Source organism: Rhodnius prolixus, unplaced genomic scaffold (assembly GCF_049639745.1).
Source record: "Rhodnius prolixus isolate KJV_2025 unplaced genomic scaffold, Rpr scaffold_14, whole genome shotgun sequence".
NCBI classification, from domain to species: domain Eukaryota; kingdom Metazoa; phylum Arthropoda; class Insecta; order Hemiptera; family Reduviidae; genus Rhodnius; species Rhodnius prolixus.
Window position 1 is genome coordinate 40,872 of NW_027411594.1, and position 14,662 is coordinate 55,533.

The window sequence follows — 14,662 nt, forward strand, 5'->3', positions numbered from 1 at the left end:
AAGAAGGCTACAAAAAAGAGGAAAGTGTTAGTGAAAAAGTTTACTGCGTGAAGAATATGAAACATGAAGCTTTAGATGTGCAAAAAGAGCTTAACTTGATCCAGAATATAAAGCTCTGCTAGAGAGAATGGAGATTCTAGTTTGAAACATAAAGTAGCAGAGTACTGACGAAAACAATATGGGATTATTGTAAGGAACTGGGTTTGTTCTTCTCAGACTTTCCCCTGGCACTAGTTTTTATTTTTTGTATTTTAGATGCAAGTTATAGAAATTGCATAAATTTACATTGACTAAAGTAAAAAGAAATCATTCTTTCAATTGAAAGATCCAAACTAACGCCTAGTTTTTTGAAACTGGCTTTAGGTCTGACTATCAATCTGGATTATAGGCTAGAGGAGGGGATAGGTAACATACTTTACTATTCCATTTTTCTTTTTTAAATAAAATCCAAGGAATAGATCAGGAGCTCTGTCAGAGAAATCTATATCAGTTCTATTTTTTTCGAACAATCTATTTCTAAAATGGAAATTAAAGGATTCCAGCATCACCAACGGCACTACCGATCGAACTGGGTTTATACAAATTTGTAATTTTATTTACAATAATTTGTTCCAAGGAAGGGATTAGCTATGCGTTTAGCGTATTGGATTCCCACGCAGAAGACCAGGGATCGAATCCAGCTGCTGACCCTCAGTTTTTTTCTCCTTTTTAGAAGCTTCATACTGTCCGGTGATGGACAGTGTTGTCTGTAACAAGAGTGGCCGGCAGTGGACTGGAAAAAGTTCAGGGCGCCAATAACCTCAGATGTTGATGCCAAATTAATTCCATTGCATTTAATTGGCACATAAAAGAAAAATCCGTCTCTTCCTTCCGCCAAAATTATTATTACATGACTTTTTTTGAGAAAATATTTCAAAAAATCTTATAGATCTACATCTATATACATGCAATTAGTGTTAAATTGTTAAAAAAAAATCACTTCAGGAGATAAAAGGAGTAAAAATGGAGAATAATGTTTGTCTTACCGCTTGTATGGGGCAACACTGTAATCATGCAGGTTAACTAATTGGAATTTTCCCCAGAAATACAGGTTTTTGTAGTCCCCCCTCTTTCTCTGCACGTCAGTAAATTGGTTTCGTTCTCCAAGATAAAATGCAGTAGAAAGCTGAATGCGTCACCTGCGTAAGGATTATTGAACTGCAGACTCAACGACTTAGAAATTGAATTGATTGCAATTCAATCAAGGTTTAATTGACAAAAAAAAAAAAGTGATCAAAGAGGCAGTGAGTTTTAAGCAGTATTACCAATATCTGTGGCTATAAATTGAGCGCAGAGATGTACCAACTTCCAGTATAGATCTGCGGTGATCTCTTTTCGCGTTGATTAAGCGACATCAATCGTCTTCAAAAAAAAAAAATCAAATCGGAAAGCGAAGGTATGGCTTAGTATGGTACCTCCAATAAAAGCTTCACCTTTCACCATAATCTCCACCGAAGTGGTTATTTCCTATCATTCCCAAGAAAGAACTAGCTTTATTTTTTGGTTATGTAAGGTGCGCAACATCAAGGGTCCTTTGCACCTAAACTATACTAGAGAATAGACACTTTACTACACAGCCTAATCTATACTTAGTCAATCTAATCGAAACTAACCTATTGGTTGCCCTAACTCTTCCCTTCTAACCTAACTAACTAATGTTGGGGTGGAGTACCCGATATTTCTCGCACCCCATAGAGATCTAGCCTAAATTTTAAAATCACCTATTTACACAAAATTTATATATACACTCATACAATCATTAGGATTAAGTACATTCGTCCTAATAGTACATTCACCCCAATAAATACATACATCCCTAATGTTTACATGCATCCTAATAAATACGTACATCCTAATAAATACATTCCTCCTAATAGATATATTCCTATATAAACATAGAGTACTCTATATTCCTCTCACTCATTTACAATCCTAAACCTATTTACATTCACGCAGCCCATTCATACGCGTGCCAGGGTGCCAATCCCGATACAGACCCACCCGTCCTAGAAAGCAGTGGCTCCAGAGAAAATGCAGGAAGACGTCCTGCGAGACAAGAAGACAACTGTTTGCCAGCTTTACTACCTTGATTCTAGTCAACTATCTATCATGTCCACGGATTCATGTTCATTCTGTCTGCTACAAATTCGTCAAAAGCCCTGGAAGTTTAGGAAGCCCAAAAAAGTTTATCGAAACTTGATCGTACCCAATAGCAGCGTATTCTTCACGAACGCTCTCTGCATGCCTTATATTCTTCTCGTATTTTGTATGAAATTTTGAATTATTTTCAATTTTAACAATAGGATGAAAAAATAAATGCCAATTTCAGTCATTATAAACTTTATTATGCCGAGCTTTCGACCTAGGGACTAGGATCATCTTCAGGGCTGTGGAACATATTTACAGTGTGGTAACAATTATATTACAATGAATATGTTTAATTTAACGTAATTTACAAAATTATTTACCTAATAGACAATGTAGATATTTTACATCATCAAAGGTTAGTCCAACCAGATTTATATTCATTGTACGAGGGTCGTTTGAAAAGTCCGTGCAAAGTCAGAGAGATAGCACTACTGGCGCGTATCGAGGTTATGTTTAGTTAGTAGCATCTCTTGGAAGAACACACACCAAGTTTCAGCCAGATCGGTCTATTTCTTTGTGTTTGGCATTCGTTTGAATCGAGGAAGTCGAGTGATTTTCAAAAAATGGACGAAAAAGAATTTCGTGTGTTGATTAAACACTATTTTATGAAAGGCAAAACGCCTCAGGAGACTAAAGAGAAGCTTGATAAACATTATGGTGACTCTGCACCTTCGATTAGAACAGTTTATAAGTGGTTTCAAAATTTTCGGAGTGGTCATATGGGCACAAGTAACGCTGAACGTTCCGTACGCCCTGTTGAGGTTACTACTCCAGAAATCATTGATAAAATCCATAAAATGGTGATGGATGACAGAAGAGTGAAGGTGCGTGAGATTGCTAGTGCTGTGGGCATCTCGAATGAACAGATACATAATATTTTGCATCAACATTTGGACATGACAAAGCTATCCGCAATTGGGTGCCGCGATTGCTCACGCTTGACCAAAAACGAAATCGTGTGAAGTGTTGCAAGGACGGTTTGCAGCTGTTCCAGAAGAATCCGCAGGACTTTAAGCGTCGTTTCGTCACTGTGGATGAAACATGGATACATCACTACACTCCTGAGACCAAAGAACAATCTAAACAATGGGTTACCAAGGGGGAATCTGCGCCAAAAAAGGCGAAGACCGTTCCTTCGGCCGGAAAGATTATGGCGACTGTCTTTTGGGATTCGCAAGGAATAATCCTCATCGACTATCTGGAAAAGGGTAAAACTATTACAGGTGCATATTATTTCATCGTTATTGGACCGTTTGAAAACCGAGCTGCAAGAAAAACGCCCACGATTCGCCCACAAAAAAGTCCTTTTCCATCACGACAACGCACCAGCTCACACCTCAGCAGTTGTGGTCGCAAAATTAATGGAACTAGGGTTCCAACTCGTTTCACATCCCCCCTATTCTCCAGACTTGGCTCCCTCGGACTACTATTTGTTCCCCAATATGAAGAAATGGCTGGCGGGAAAAAGATTTTATTCAAACGAGGAGGTGATTCCAGAAACGAATGGCTATTTTTCAGACTTGGACAAATCCTTATATTCGGAAGGGATCAACAAACTAGAGCAGCGTTGGACGAAGTGTATAAGCCTAAAAGGAGACTATGTTGAAAAATAAAAAAGTTTTACCCCAAAAAATTAAGTAGTTTTTATTTTTGCACGGACTTTTCAAACGACCCTCGTAATATAATTGTTACCACACTGTAAATATGTTCCACAGCCCTGAAGATGTGACCTAGTCCCTAGGTCGAAAGCTCGGCATAATTATTAAAATGCTAAAAATACGACTGAAATTGGCAGTTATTTTTTCATCGTATTGAAACAATGAATCAGTCACCAAAAATAACAGAACAGTTCAATCGTAACGTTTACAATTTGGAAATATCCTTTGATTTTTCTTTTCGCAACTAAAGTAAATAATAACCCTGATGTGGAAATAATGCTTCCAAATAAATAAGGCCAACAATGTAAAGATCTTTTTCTTTTCTTTTTTTTCCGAACTAGTTTTTATCAACCTAAGATGAATACTCCAATAAATATCTTGGGCAGGCAGCAGGTAATAATTTTCTTGAAAAACTATTCTGAAAGTGACAGCCACACCTGAGGAGGGCGTCAACTTGTTCAACAATTTCCTCTCAAAGAGGGGAAGAGAAAAATTGGAAGAGATAAGAGGAAAGCGTAAATTACGTCAATTTATATCTTTAAATAAGTTTGAAATAAGTTTTCCCACTAAGCATATCATCTTTTTTATTGTCAGAAAATTATTGCTTTTTCTTTTAAAGAAAATGTTTGATAAAAAAAGATCTTGTCTTGTCAGATCGTTTGAATAAGTTGTTTTCAGATTTAATATGATTTTTAAAAATATATTGCGCTATCTTCATTTTGCTTCAGTATTTTTTAATAATTATTTCAAGTTTTTTTTTGGTTTTTAATGAAAATGGGAAATTAGTAAGTCGCGTATGGAAAACGTGGCTGTTTTTATTCGTTATATTGCTTCATTTTGTCTAACCGGAATCGTATTTTCATCTCTTGTTCAGTGTAGTAGTTGAAGAGTCTTCTGAATTTGCAAACATTATAGCTTTAGAAGATAATGACACCGTGGATAAAGGGTGAATTCCTTCTAAACAGCGTGGCAGACCTAAACTCACCGGGTAGTGCCACAGAAAAATTTGAACTATTGGAAGATTAATGGAAATGTAGAAACAGAGAAGGGTCAAAAGGAAAAACACTCTTACCCTAAAGGCCAGGATGTAGGCAGATATCCTGACAAAGATTAGGGTAGCTCAGCAACGACCACTTCAAAAGAAAGGAGAGTGTTGCCCCGTTTTGAGTTCTGGGAAATGTACAGGCTTCATAGATCCTGTCTCCTTTAGTATTGTCACTTCCTACTGCTAAAACATCCCTTACACCGAACACAGACTCTCTTCCACTTCTTTAATAACTACCAAGGTTCTCTAGCAAAGTTTTAAGATAAGAAGGAAGTACGAGGGTCGTTTGAAAAGTCCGTGCAAAGTCAGAGAGATAGCACCACTGGCGCGTATCGAGGTTATGTTTAGTTAGTAGCATCTCTTGGAAGAACACACACCAAGTTTCAGCCAGATCGGTCTATTTCTTTGTGTTTGGCATTCGTTTGAATCGAGGAAGTCGAGTGATTTTCGAAAAATGGACGAAAAAGAATTTCGTGTGTTGATTAAACACTACTTTAATAGTAGCAGTTTAATAGTTCCCGTCACCTTTTTCCAATTAAGACCCGGCAACTCCTAGTTTCCTCTCTTATATTCCCCCATTTCGACTATGGTTGTTTAGTGTATGGCGGTCTATCTGGTGATATTGAAGCTAAGCTTAAGCGCCTCATGAACTGCTTCATAAGATTTATTTTCAGCATTTCCAGAGACTCTCGCATTTCGCACTGCTACGATGAGTTGAAGTGGCTTTTTCCTGTCTATCGCCGCCAATATTTTTTGGCTTCTTTCCTTTTTCAAGTCATCCAGTCTCAAAGGCCTTCCTATATTTTTCAACTCCTTAAGTTTAAATCCTCCATCCATTCCCGTAACACTAGATCTCGCTCATCTGATCTTTATATTCCCTCTCACCGTACCTCATCCTTTGACAAGTCCTTCCTCATACGTGCTACCTCTCTATGGAACTCCTTGCCTTCATCTGTCCGCCATGCTCCTACCCTATCCATCTTTAAATCCCGTCTATTCAGTTATCTCCTTTCTATTCAGCTTCCTCCGAAATTCTAATTGTTTTAATTCATTTCCTTAATTTCTGCTGTTTTATTATTTTATTTTTACTTTCATTTTCACTTTTGTAAATATTTATTTATTTATTTAATTTCTCTATAATCACAGGCCAAACTATTAAGGCCTCTATTTGTACCTGTATTTATTCTTAGGGGACAATTGTCCCAGAATAATAAATTTCTTTTCTATTCTATTCTATTCTATTCTACTTTATGAAAGGCAAAACGCCTCAGGAGACTAAAGAGAAGCTTGATAAACATTATGGTGACTCTGCACCTTCGATTAGAACAGTTTATAAGTGGTTTCAAAATTTTCGGAGTGGCCATATGGGCACAAGTGACGCTGAACGTTCTGGACGCCCTGTTGAGGTTACTGCTCCAGAAATCATTGATAAAATCCATGATATGGTGATGGATGACAGAAGAGTGAAGGTGCGTGAGATTGCTAGTACTGTGGGCATCTCGAATAAACGGGTACATAATATTTTGCATCAACATTTGGACATGACAAAGCTATCCGCAAGATGGGTGCCGCGATTGCTCCCGCTTGACCAAAAACGAAATCGTGTGAAGTGTTGCAAGGACGGTTTGCAGCTGTTCTAGAAGAATCCGCAGGACTTTAAGCGTCGTTTCGTCACTGTGGATGAAACATGGATACATCACTACACTCCTGAGACCAAAGAACAATCTAAACAATGGGTTACCAAGGGGGAATCTGCGCCAAAAAAGGCGAAGACCGTTCCTTCGGCCAGAAAGATTATGGCGACTGTCTTTTGGGATTCGCAAGGAATAATCCTCATCGACTATCTGGAAAAGGGTAAAACTATTACAGGTGCATATTATTCACCGTTATTGGACCGTTTGAAAACCGAGCTGCAAGAAAAACGCCTACGATTGGCCCACAAAAAAGTCCTTTTCCATCACGACAACGCACCAGCTCACCCCTCAGCAGTTGTGGTCGCAAAATTAATGGAAATAGGGTTCCAACTCGTTTCACACCCCCCCCTATTCTCCAGACTTGGCTCCCTCGGACTACTATTTGTTCCCCAATATGAAGAAATGGCTGGCGGGAAAAAGATTTTATTCAAACGAGGAGGTGATTGCAGAAACGAATGGCTATTTTTCAGACTTGGACAAATCCTATTATTCGGAAGGGATCAAAAAACTAGAGCAGCGTTGGACGAAGTGTATAAGCCTAAAAGGAGACTATGTTGAAAAATAAAAAAGGTTTACCCCAAAAAATTAAGTAGTTTTTATTTTTGCACGGACTTTTCAAACGACCCTCGTAAGTTGGTTTATATAAAACCATTCCCCTGGTTTTTAAGACTTCCTTGCATAGCCCATCCAGTTATTCTAAAAATTGGCACCCCAAAATAAGAAAAATTTGAAAGTACTTTAAGGTGGATAGCTCTAGAAACCTGAAAGTCACTCCAGATTCTCTGCGGAAACCCCAAGGGAACTAGGAGTCGCCACTTAGAGAAAACCACTGGTAACCCATCCACCCATTGCCTAAAAGGAAGATATATACCTCTCATCACCTGATAACTGGCCTCCCTCTCTAGAAAGGGAGAAGACCTCGCAAATTGAGGTTCCTAAAGAACCCTCGCCTCCCAAGGAAAGATATACCCGAATTCACTCGAATAATTTCCTCTCTATACTAAGATGAAAGTGTTCACAGAAATTTAGATATAACAAACAAATGTTTCGTTATTTAAAGCAGATTAAATTTATAATTAACAGTGCAAATTAGGTGATCAACCTCATTTTTTTTGATTAATTATTTTGTTTGATGATGCTGATCATTAAAAATGATGAATAATCTTTATTAATTAGCTAAATGATGAACAATGAAAATCACTTTGTTCTCTGTGAAACTGTTATCAAATTATGCTCAAGAACAAAGTAGAAGGTTCATTATTTAAACACTTGCTTTTATAGTCTTCAGAAAGGATCTGGCACTGTCTATAAACAATAAGACTCCCTCTAGGCAGTCTATAATCTGTAATCAAGACGAAGATTAGCAAATTACAACTGTCCGGTAGGATAGTTGTATCAAGGGTTGATCGTCAAAAAAAAATGCACGAAACGTTAAAAAACACCCAACTTTGACCATTTTTTTTATCTTTTTCTGTAAAAGATAATATTCCCAAATGTTCTTTATAATATCGGGCAAATCCTCCTTTATTACTATAATTTTTTGCAATAATCCAGATTTAATAGATTTCGAGTTATTATTAGAATTTTTGAAAATGTATGGTTATACAGGGTGAACCAGTAAGTAATGTCCATGGGCCTAATGTGTAGTACATATAATGTGGGCTTTAATGACGTATTGGCCAACTTCATATTTTCCTCTGTTCTTGAGTGACGTCACTTAAAATTATTTTTTCCTAAAATCATTACTTTTTCCAATTAAAAATGTTATTACTCAGAAAGTTTTAGTCCGAATTTGATTCTGATGACACGGTTAGAAAGACAGATAAATTTTCTAAAAATTGATACCATTTTGAAGCATATGTTATTCTCCAAACAACCTCAATCTTCCTCCCGAATGCTGGAAAAATAAAAGTAATCGAAATGTTTATGAAAACTCATTAGGCCCTTACGTGATCATTATCAGACCTAGATGCTGGCACTTTTTATAAAAGTTTCCTTGATTAATGGGTTTTCAAACGGTATATCATTTTCCAGGATTCCTTTTATCTTCATATGAGAAATTACGTTTGTTTTATAAGAAAACGTGTTCACGAGCACTCAACAGTGTTAGTTTATCAAGTTGTTTAATTCATTGAAAACTCCTTTAGATGGACCAGTAGTCAATTTTTAAAGTAGACTGTCTTAAAATAAGGAAGTCAAAAGGTTACAAATTGCACTTAAAACATTTACTTCTGATCTCTCTGAAATATTTGAGAAAATGTTAGGAAATATTTTAAACAAGTACTATTTTTTGACTTCCTTATTTTTAGACAATCTACTTTAAAAATTGACTACTGGTCCATCTTTAAGAGCTTTCAATGAAACAACTAGATAACTAACACTGTGAACACGTTTTCTTGTAAAACAAACGTAATTTCTTATACGAAGATAAAAGGAATCCTGGAAAATGATATACCGTTTGAAAGCCCATTAAACTAGGAAACTTTTATAATAAGTGCCAGCACCTCTGATAATGATCACATAAGGGCCTAGGGAGTTTTCTTAAATAATTTCGATTACTTTTATTTTTCCAGCATTCGGAGGAAGATTGAGGTTGTTTGGAGAATAAGTTATGCTTCAAAAAGGTATCAATTTTTAGAAAATTTATCTGTCTTTCTAATCGTGTCATCAGAATCGAATTCGGACTAAAACTTTCTGAGTAATAACATTTTTATTGGAAAAAGTAATGATTTTAGAAAAAAACTTTAAAGTGACGTCACTCGAGAACAGAGGAAAATATGAAGTTGGCCATTGAACTTCACTTTAGATGTACTACGCACAGAAGGCCCTATGGACATTACTTACTGGTTCACCCTGTATATGCAGCGCTGGATAAATAATCGTTAACTTTATAACCATCTTATCAAGCATGTTCGTTTTTTTTGCTGATTGCTTTTGGAATTTCATCCATAATCAGAGGTTGAATCATTACCGTGTGACTGAAACATAGTTGAATGCCAATTCTCTACACAAAACTGATTATTCAACCCCTCATAAAAGATGAAAGTCCTAAACTGGTCAATAAGATAAAACATGCGTGCTGTGATAGATAAAATCATTACAGATTCATTTTATTAACATTGAATAAACATTCCATGTTTGAAAAACAAAACCTTGTTCATTTGAAACGTTGAGAAATGAGAGAAAGAGAAAGTATGCAGATAAGTTTCAAATTAATATGCGTACAAAAAAGCTGCGTGTGTAAAATAGCCAAAGTAAAACTGACTGCCATATATTTATTATAGGTTTGCCGAGCCGCACAAATGCGACTGGCAGATCCAACCTTCTTGTCTCACCTGGCAACGTTGCTTCACCCCACCATCACTTCACAAACACCCCCCTCCCCCCACTCATGGGCGTCCTGGCCAGGAATGTTGATCACATCGAAGTTCAATTCACTTTACCGTCTCCTCGCTTTACTATTGTAGTAATAATGTAAACACACAATATATCTTGTGTCTGTATTGTATCAGTTGGGGGCCGACCTAACAAGGGGTCTACGTCACAAATCTGCTGTGCACTTACTAGCAACGTATTCTTACTGCTATCATTGCATCTTTTTTTAAATAACATTGTATAAAATAATATTATATTATATATAATACTATTACCGGAGGAAGGGTCAGTAATCGCAATTACTGGCAAAGATTTGTGACTTGGATCCCTTACATTAGGCTCATAGCGAGCCGTCTTTCCTTGAACCACCTGTAAATATATATTATAGATTCCCAAAAAATTTATGATATATTACAATTAATAATTGACGGCCAACAATAATAGCTCTCTATACAAATGGTGTCTACATTTCAAAAGATATTTTTCTATGTGTCCAGGAACAGGTGTGTTTGACTCCTTACTTAATGCAGGTGCAATATCTTCAAAGATCAATGGGGTCGTGGCCTACCAGGTGCAGTTTGTAGCTAATTCAACCTGAAGTTGGAGTCCGCCTCCACCGTTTGACGAAATAGAAGTTAACTTCACAATAAGATAGCGAAAAATTGACGCGTACTATTTAAGGGAAATAGCCCCCCCCCCATTGCAGGTAACTTTGTCTGTTGAGGTAGTGATTGTTCATTAAATGGGAGCGAAGTGTTCTCCCCATGGTATGGTGCAATTAGTTAGAGATTAGGGTACGCCTAATTGATGTATTGGTCCCAGATGCAGCCAACTCTCGCGATTATAATACAAAAAAAAGAAAGTTTTGTATGCGCCATTATCAGGAGAGATATCGTTGGGTCTTCTATCTTAGGTGTAGAGCACCACATAATGTCGGATGTAGGGCTAATGCCTCAAGACCGGAAATAAAACATGTAATTCCGGTAGAAACATAATTTCAAAAATTTTGTCACGATTGCAATACTTCCCTTAAAGTTTAAAATTTCTAAAACAAATAAACCTTGAAAAGTGTTATCTTTTGTTTTTTTTTTAAAGAATAAATTTCAGTACCCCGGAGGTACACAACACTATGCCCAATTTTAAATTTTTTACAGGAGTGCAAATGAAAGAGTTTTTTTCGCGGTTTTTCCTTACTTATAAGCCCACGGGAGTTATTTTGCTTAAATCTTTGGTCGATAATAAGTAACATAGATGCACCATAGAAAGATTATAAAAATAAATTTTGAAAAAATGGACTTAGTGTTGTGTACCACCGAGGTACGGATTTAAATATTGACTTTCAAAAGAAAATCTGGTTCGACTCCTAAGACTTTCCCGAAAGGTTCTAAACCACAAATTTTCCCCCAATTACGAACATAGTTTAAAAGGGAAAAAGAATATTGACAATTTAATTAATAAGTGTACCTAAACAGTCAGCCCTGAAGGTGTAAAAATGTAAAAAATATAATTATAGATGCCCTGAAGATGACCTTGCATCTTTAAAAAAAAATATGATATAATTTGGACCTCTTGGGTTTCTTCATTGTTAAGGTACGGGCGGTTATTACTTAAACTGTGAGCGAAAGCAAAGAAAAAACACTTTTGTGGAAATGTTGCACTTCCGTTTTGTTTAATTAGGGAACGAATGCACGTAAGACAACAATCAATCACATGCATTTCTAAAAACAAAAAAAAAATTCATTGATACGATAATAGGACTTCCTCTTAATTGGAGTAAGAGAAACTAGAAAAGATCCTGCAATTGTACGAGGGCCGTTTGAAAAGTCCGCGCAAAAATAAAAACTACTTAATTTTTTGGGGTAAACCTTTTTTATTTTTCAACATAGTCTCCTTTTAGGCTTATACACTTCGTCCAACGCTGCTCTAGTTTGTTGATCCCTTCCGAATAATAGGATTTGTCCAAGTCTGAAAAATAGCCATTCGTTTCTGCAATCACCTCCTCGTTTGAATAAAATCTTTTTCCCGCCAGCCATTTCTTCATATTGGGGAACAAATAGTAGCCCGAGGGAGCCAAGTCTGGAGAATAGGGGGGATGTGAAACGAGTTGGAACCCTATTTCCATTAATTTTGCGACCACAACTGCTGAGGTGTGAGCTGGTGCGTTGTCGTGATGGAAAAGGACTTTTTTGTGGGCCAATCGTGGGCGTTTTTCTTGCAGCTCGGTTTTCAAACGGTCCAATAACGATGAATAATATGCACTTGTAATAATTTTACCCTTTTCCAGATAGTCGATGAGGATTATTCCTTGCGAATCCCAAAAGACAGTCGCCATAATCTTTCCGGCCGAAGGAACCGTCCTCGCCTTTTTTGACAATGGTAACCCATTGTTTAGATTGTTCTGGAACAGCTGCAAACCGTCCTTGCAACACTTCACACGATTTCGTTTTTGGTCAAGCGTGAGCAATCGCGGCACCCATCTTGCGGATAGCTTTGTCATGTCCAAATGTTGATGCGAAATATTATGTACCCATTCATTCGAGATGCCCACAGCACTAGCAATCTCACGCACCTTCACTCTTCTGTCATCCATCACCATATCATGGATTTTATCAATGATTTCTGGAGTAGTAACCTCAACAGGGGCGTCCAGAACGTTCAGCGTCACTTGTGCCCATATGGCCACTCTGAAAATTTTGAAACCACTTATAAACTGTTCTAATCGAAGGTGCAGAGTCACCATAATGTTTATCAAGCTTCTCTTTAGTCTCCTAAAGGCGTTTTGCCTTTCATAAAGTAGTGTTTAATCAACACACGAAATTCTTTTTCGTCCATTTTTTGAAAATCACTTGACTTCCTCGATTCAAACGAATGCCAAACACAAAGAAATAGACCGATCTGGCTGAAACTTGGTGTATGTTCATCCAAGAGATGCTACTAACTAAACATAACCTCGATACGCGCCAGTAGTGCTATCTCGCTGACTTTGCACGGACTTTTCAAACGACCCTCGTACGTAGTAGATACTAGTAAAGTAATTGTATTAATATATTCCATTTTATTTGCCTCCTTAAGCTTTGCAGTATAAATAAATTGGATTACATAAAAGGATAAGAAAGGGAGGTTCTATAATCCTAATGAGGCTACAACTTAAAAAGGGAGGACTTTTTAGAAAATGGGTAGGATTTGGATGGTAGAAGAAGAGGAAGAATAAGAGGTTTAACGCCGACACGCGTTACTGTTATCGGATGAATTTTCAAGGGATAAGGCCAGTTTCCCTCGGTTAAACAGCAGATACTGGGGGGGGCCTTTGTAAATGGACGTCTATAGTAGAAGTTGGACATTACTGGGCGGGCGTGTGTGTACTGTGTGATGCAAGTTAGAAAGAGAAATTCTGAACCAGGAGGAAAAAAAGGAGATACCATGGATTGTATATTCTTTGCCTTCAAACCCAGGGTGTATTTAAAACGGGATAGTTCAGAGCTAGCACTATACTCTCTCTCTCATAAAAACAGAGACGGCTTGAATTAAGGGGGACAAAGAGCGTACAAGAAGGGTAGGAGGTGTACAAGAATGGTGTGGAACAAGTATGAGGCTGTGAAGGAGATGGATAGATAAACACAGGAGTGAGAGGAGGGATTGGTTTCAATGTGGTAAGGCCTTTAAACTGAAGCTGCGCGCGCATCCACAGTCCGTTGCAAGCCGAGCGTTGCAGAGTTGGCCTCTCTGCTGACGTTATAGTTGTTTATGGTGCCGCTCCGTGCACGTCTCTTGACGAAAAAAGAAAGAAAAAAAAAATTAAAAGTACTGTTAAAACGCAAAAGTAATTTTAATTTTTATTCTTAATAAAAATTTTATTTTTCCCCGAAAATAAGAAAATCATCGAGGCTTGTTTTTCATTAATTTTTTTGTTTTTTGTTTTAACCTGGTGTTTTTTTTTGGATTTGTTTTTGTTTTTTTCATTTTTTCTTAAAAAGAAAAACCGCGAATCGCACAACTTCCTTCTAAAAGTGCGGCGTGGGCGCGCGCCAAAGCCCTCGTCGACTTGATCATTTGGTTAATCCGGCGCCCCGGACTATTCTCAAGTGTTCGACTAGCTGGGGAACATAAAAAACATCCTCCGTACAAAAAGAAGGTATGTGTGATTCTTGATCTATTCTACAGCCAACACGCCCCCCTTTCCAACTGGTACTGCAAAACAACACACAGCCTCCTGTATAGTTCGTTGTTCCTCTGCCTCACTCACTATCTCTCTTTAGCACTGTGCACTCTTTAAAACCTCCCAGCCTCATCCTCTTCCCTTACCACAACTGCGCACTCACAAAGGCCTATGCAACACAAATCAACGTTTCCTTTAATGACCTCTTTTTTAAACTTTTCTTTTCAAAATACACCTCTGATTATCAATCAATTTTCTCCCTCCAAAAATGCACCACTGCATTAGTTTATTCTTAGACCTAACTTGAGAACTTTTTTAATTTCTAGTAGAGAATAGAAGATATTGCACTTTTACAGATTTTCAACGGAGGTATCTATATTTTTTGTGATCCTCTGTTTTAAAACTGGTTTTTATAAATTGATCTGTTTGTTTATATTTGTGTGTATGAGAGATAATAAATGCATAAATAGCATAACTAATAAATAGGATGAAAAAATAAATGCCAGTTTTCAGTCGTGGTACATTTATTCTGCCGAGCTTTCGACCT

At 37.2% G+C, this 14,662-nt stretch overlaps 1 protein-coding gene and 1 long non-coding RNA gene across 15 annotated transcripts in view; one reads left to right on the forward strand and one right to left on the reverse strand.

Annotated features, from left to right (window-relative positions):
• The window catches only part of LOC141451598 (uncharacterized), a 48,171-nt gene that overhangs the window by 21,556 nt on the left and 11,953 nt on the right, over positions 1-14,662 (reverse strand). The gene's annotated exons all lie outside the window — the stretch shown is intronic.
• tutl (immunoglobulin superfamily member turtle) overlaps positions 13,667-14,662 on the forward strand; it is a 313,141-nt gene continuing 312,145 nt past the window's right edge. For 4 of the 12 annotated variants that reach the window (XR_012456904.1, XM_074123055.1, XM_074123056.1 and 1 more), the window contains exon 1: positions 13,667-14,091. The gene's annotated coding sequence lies outside the window, so the exon portion shown is untranslated. The remainder of the gene's footprint in view (positions 14,092-14,662) is intronic. The other 8 variants (XM_074123044.1, XM_074123051.1, XM_074123049.1 and 5 more) reach the window with 4 other exon arrangements.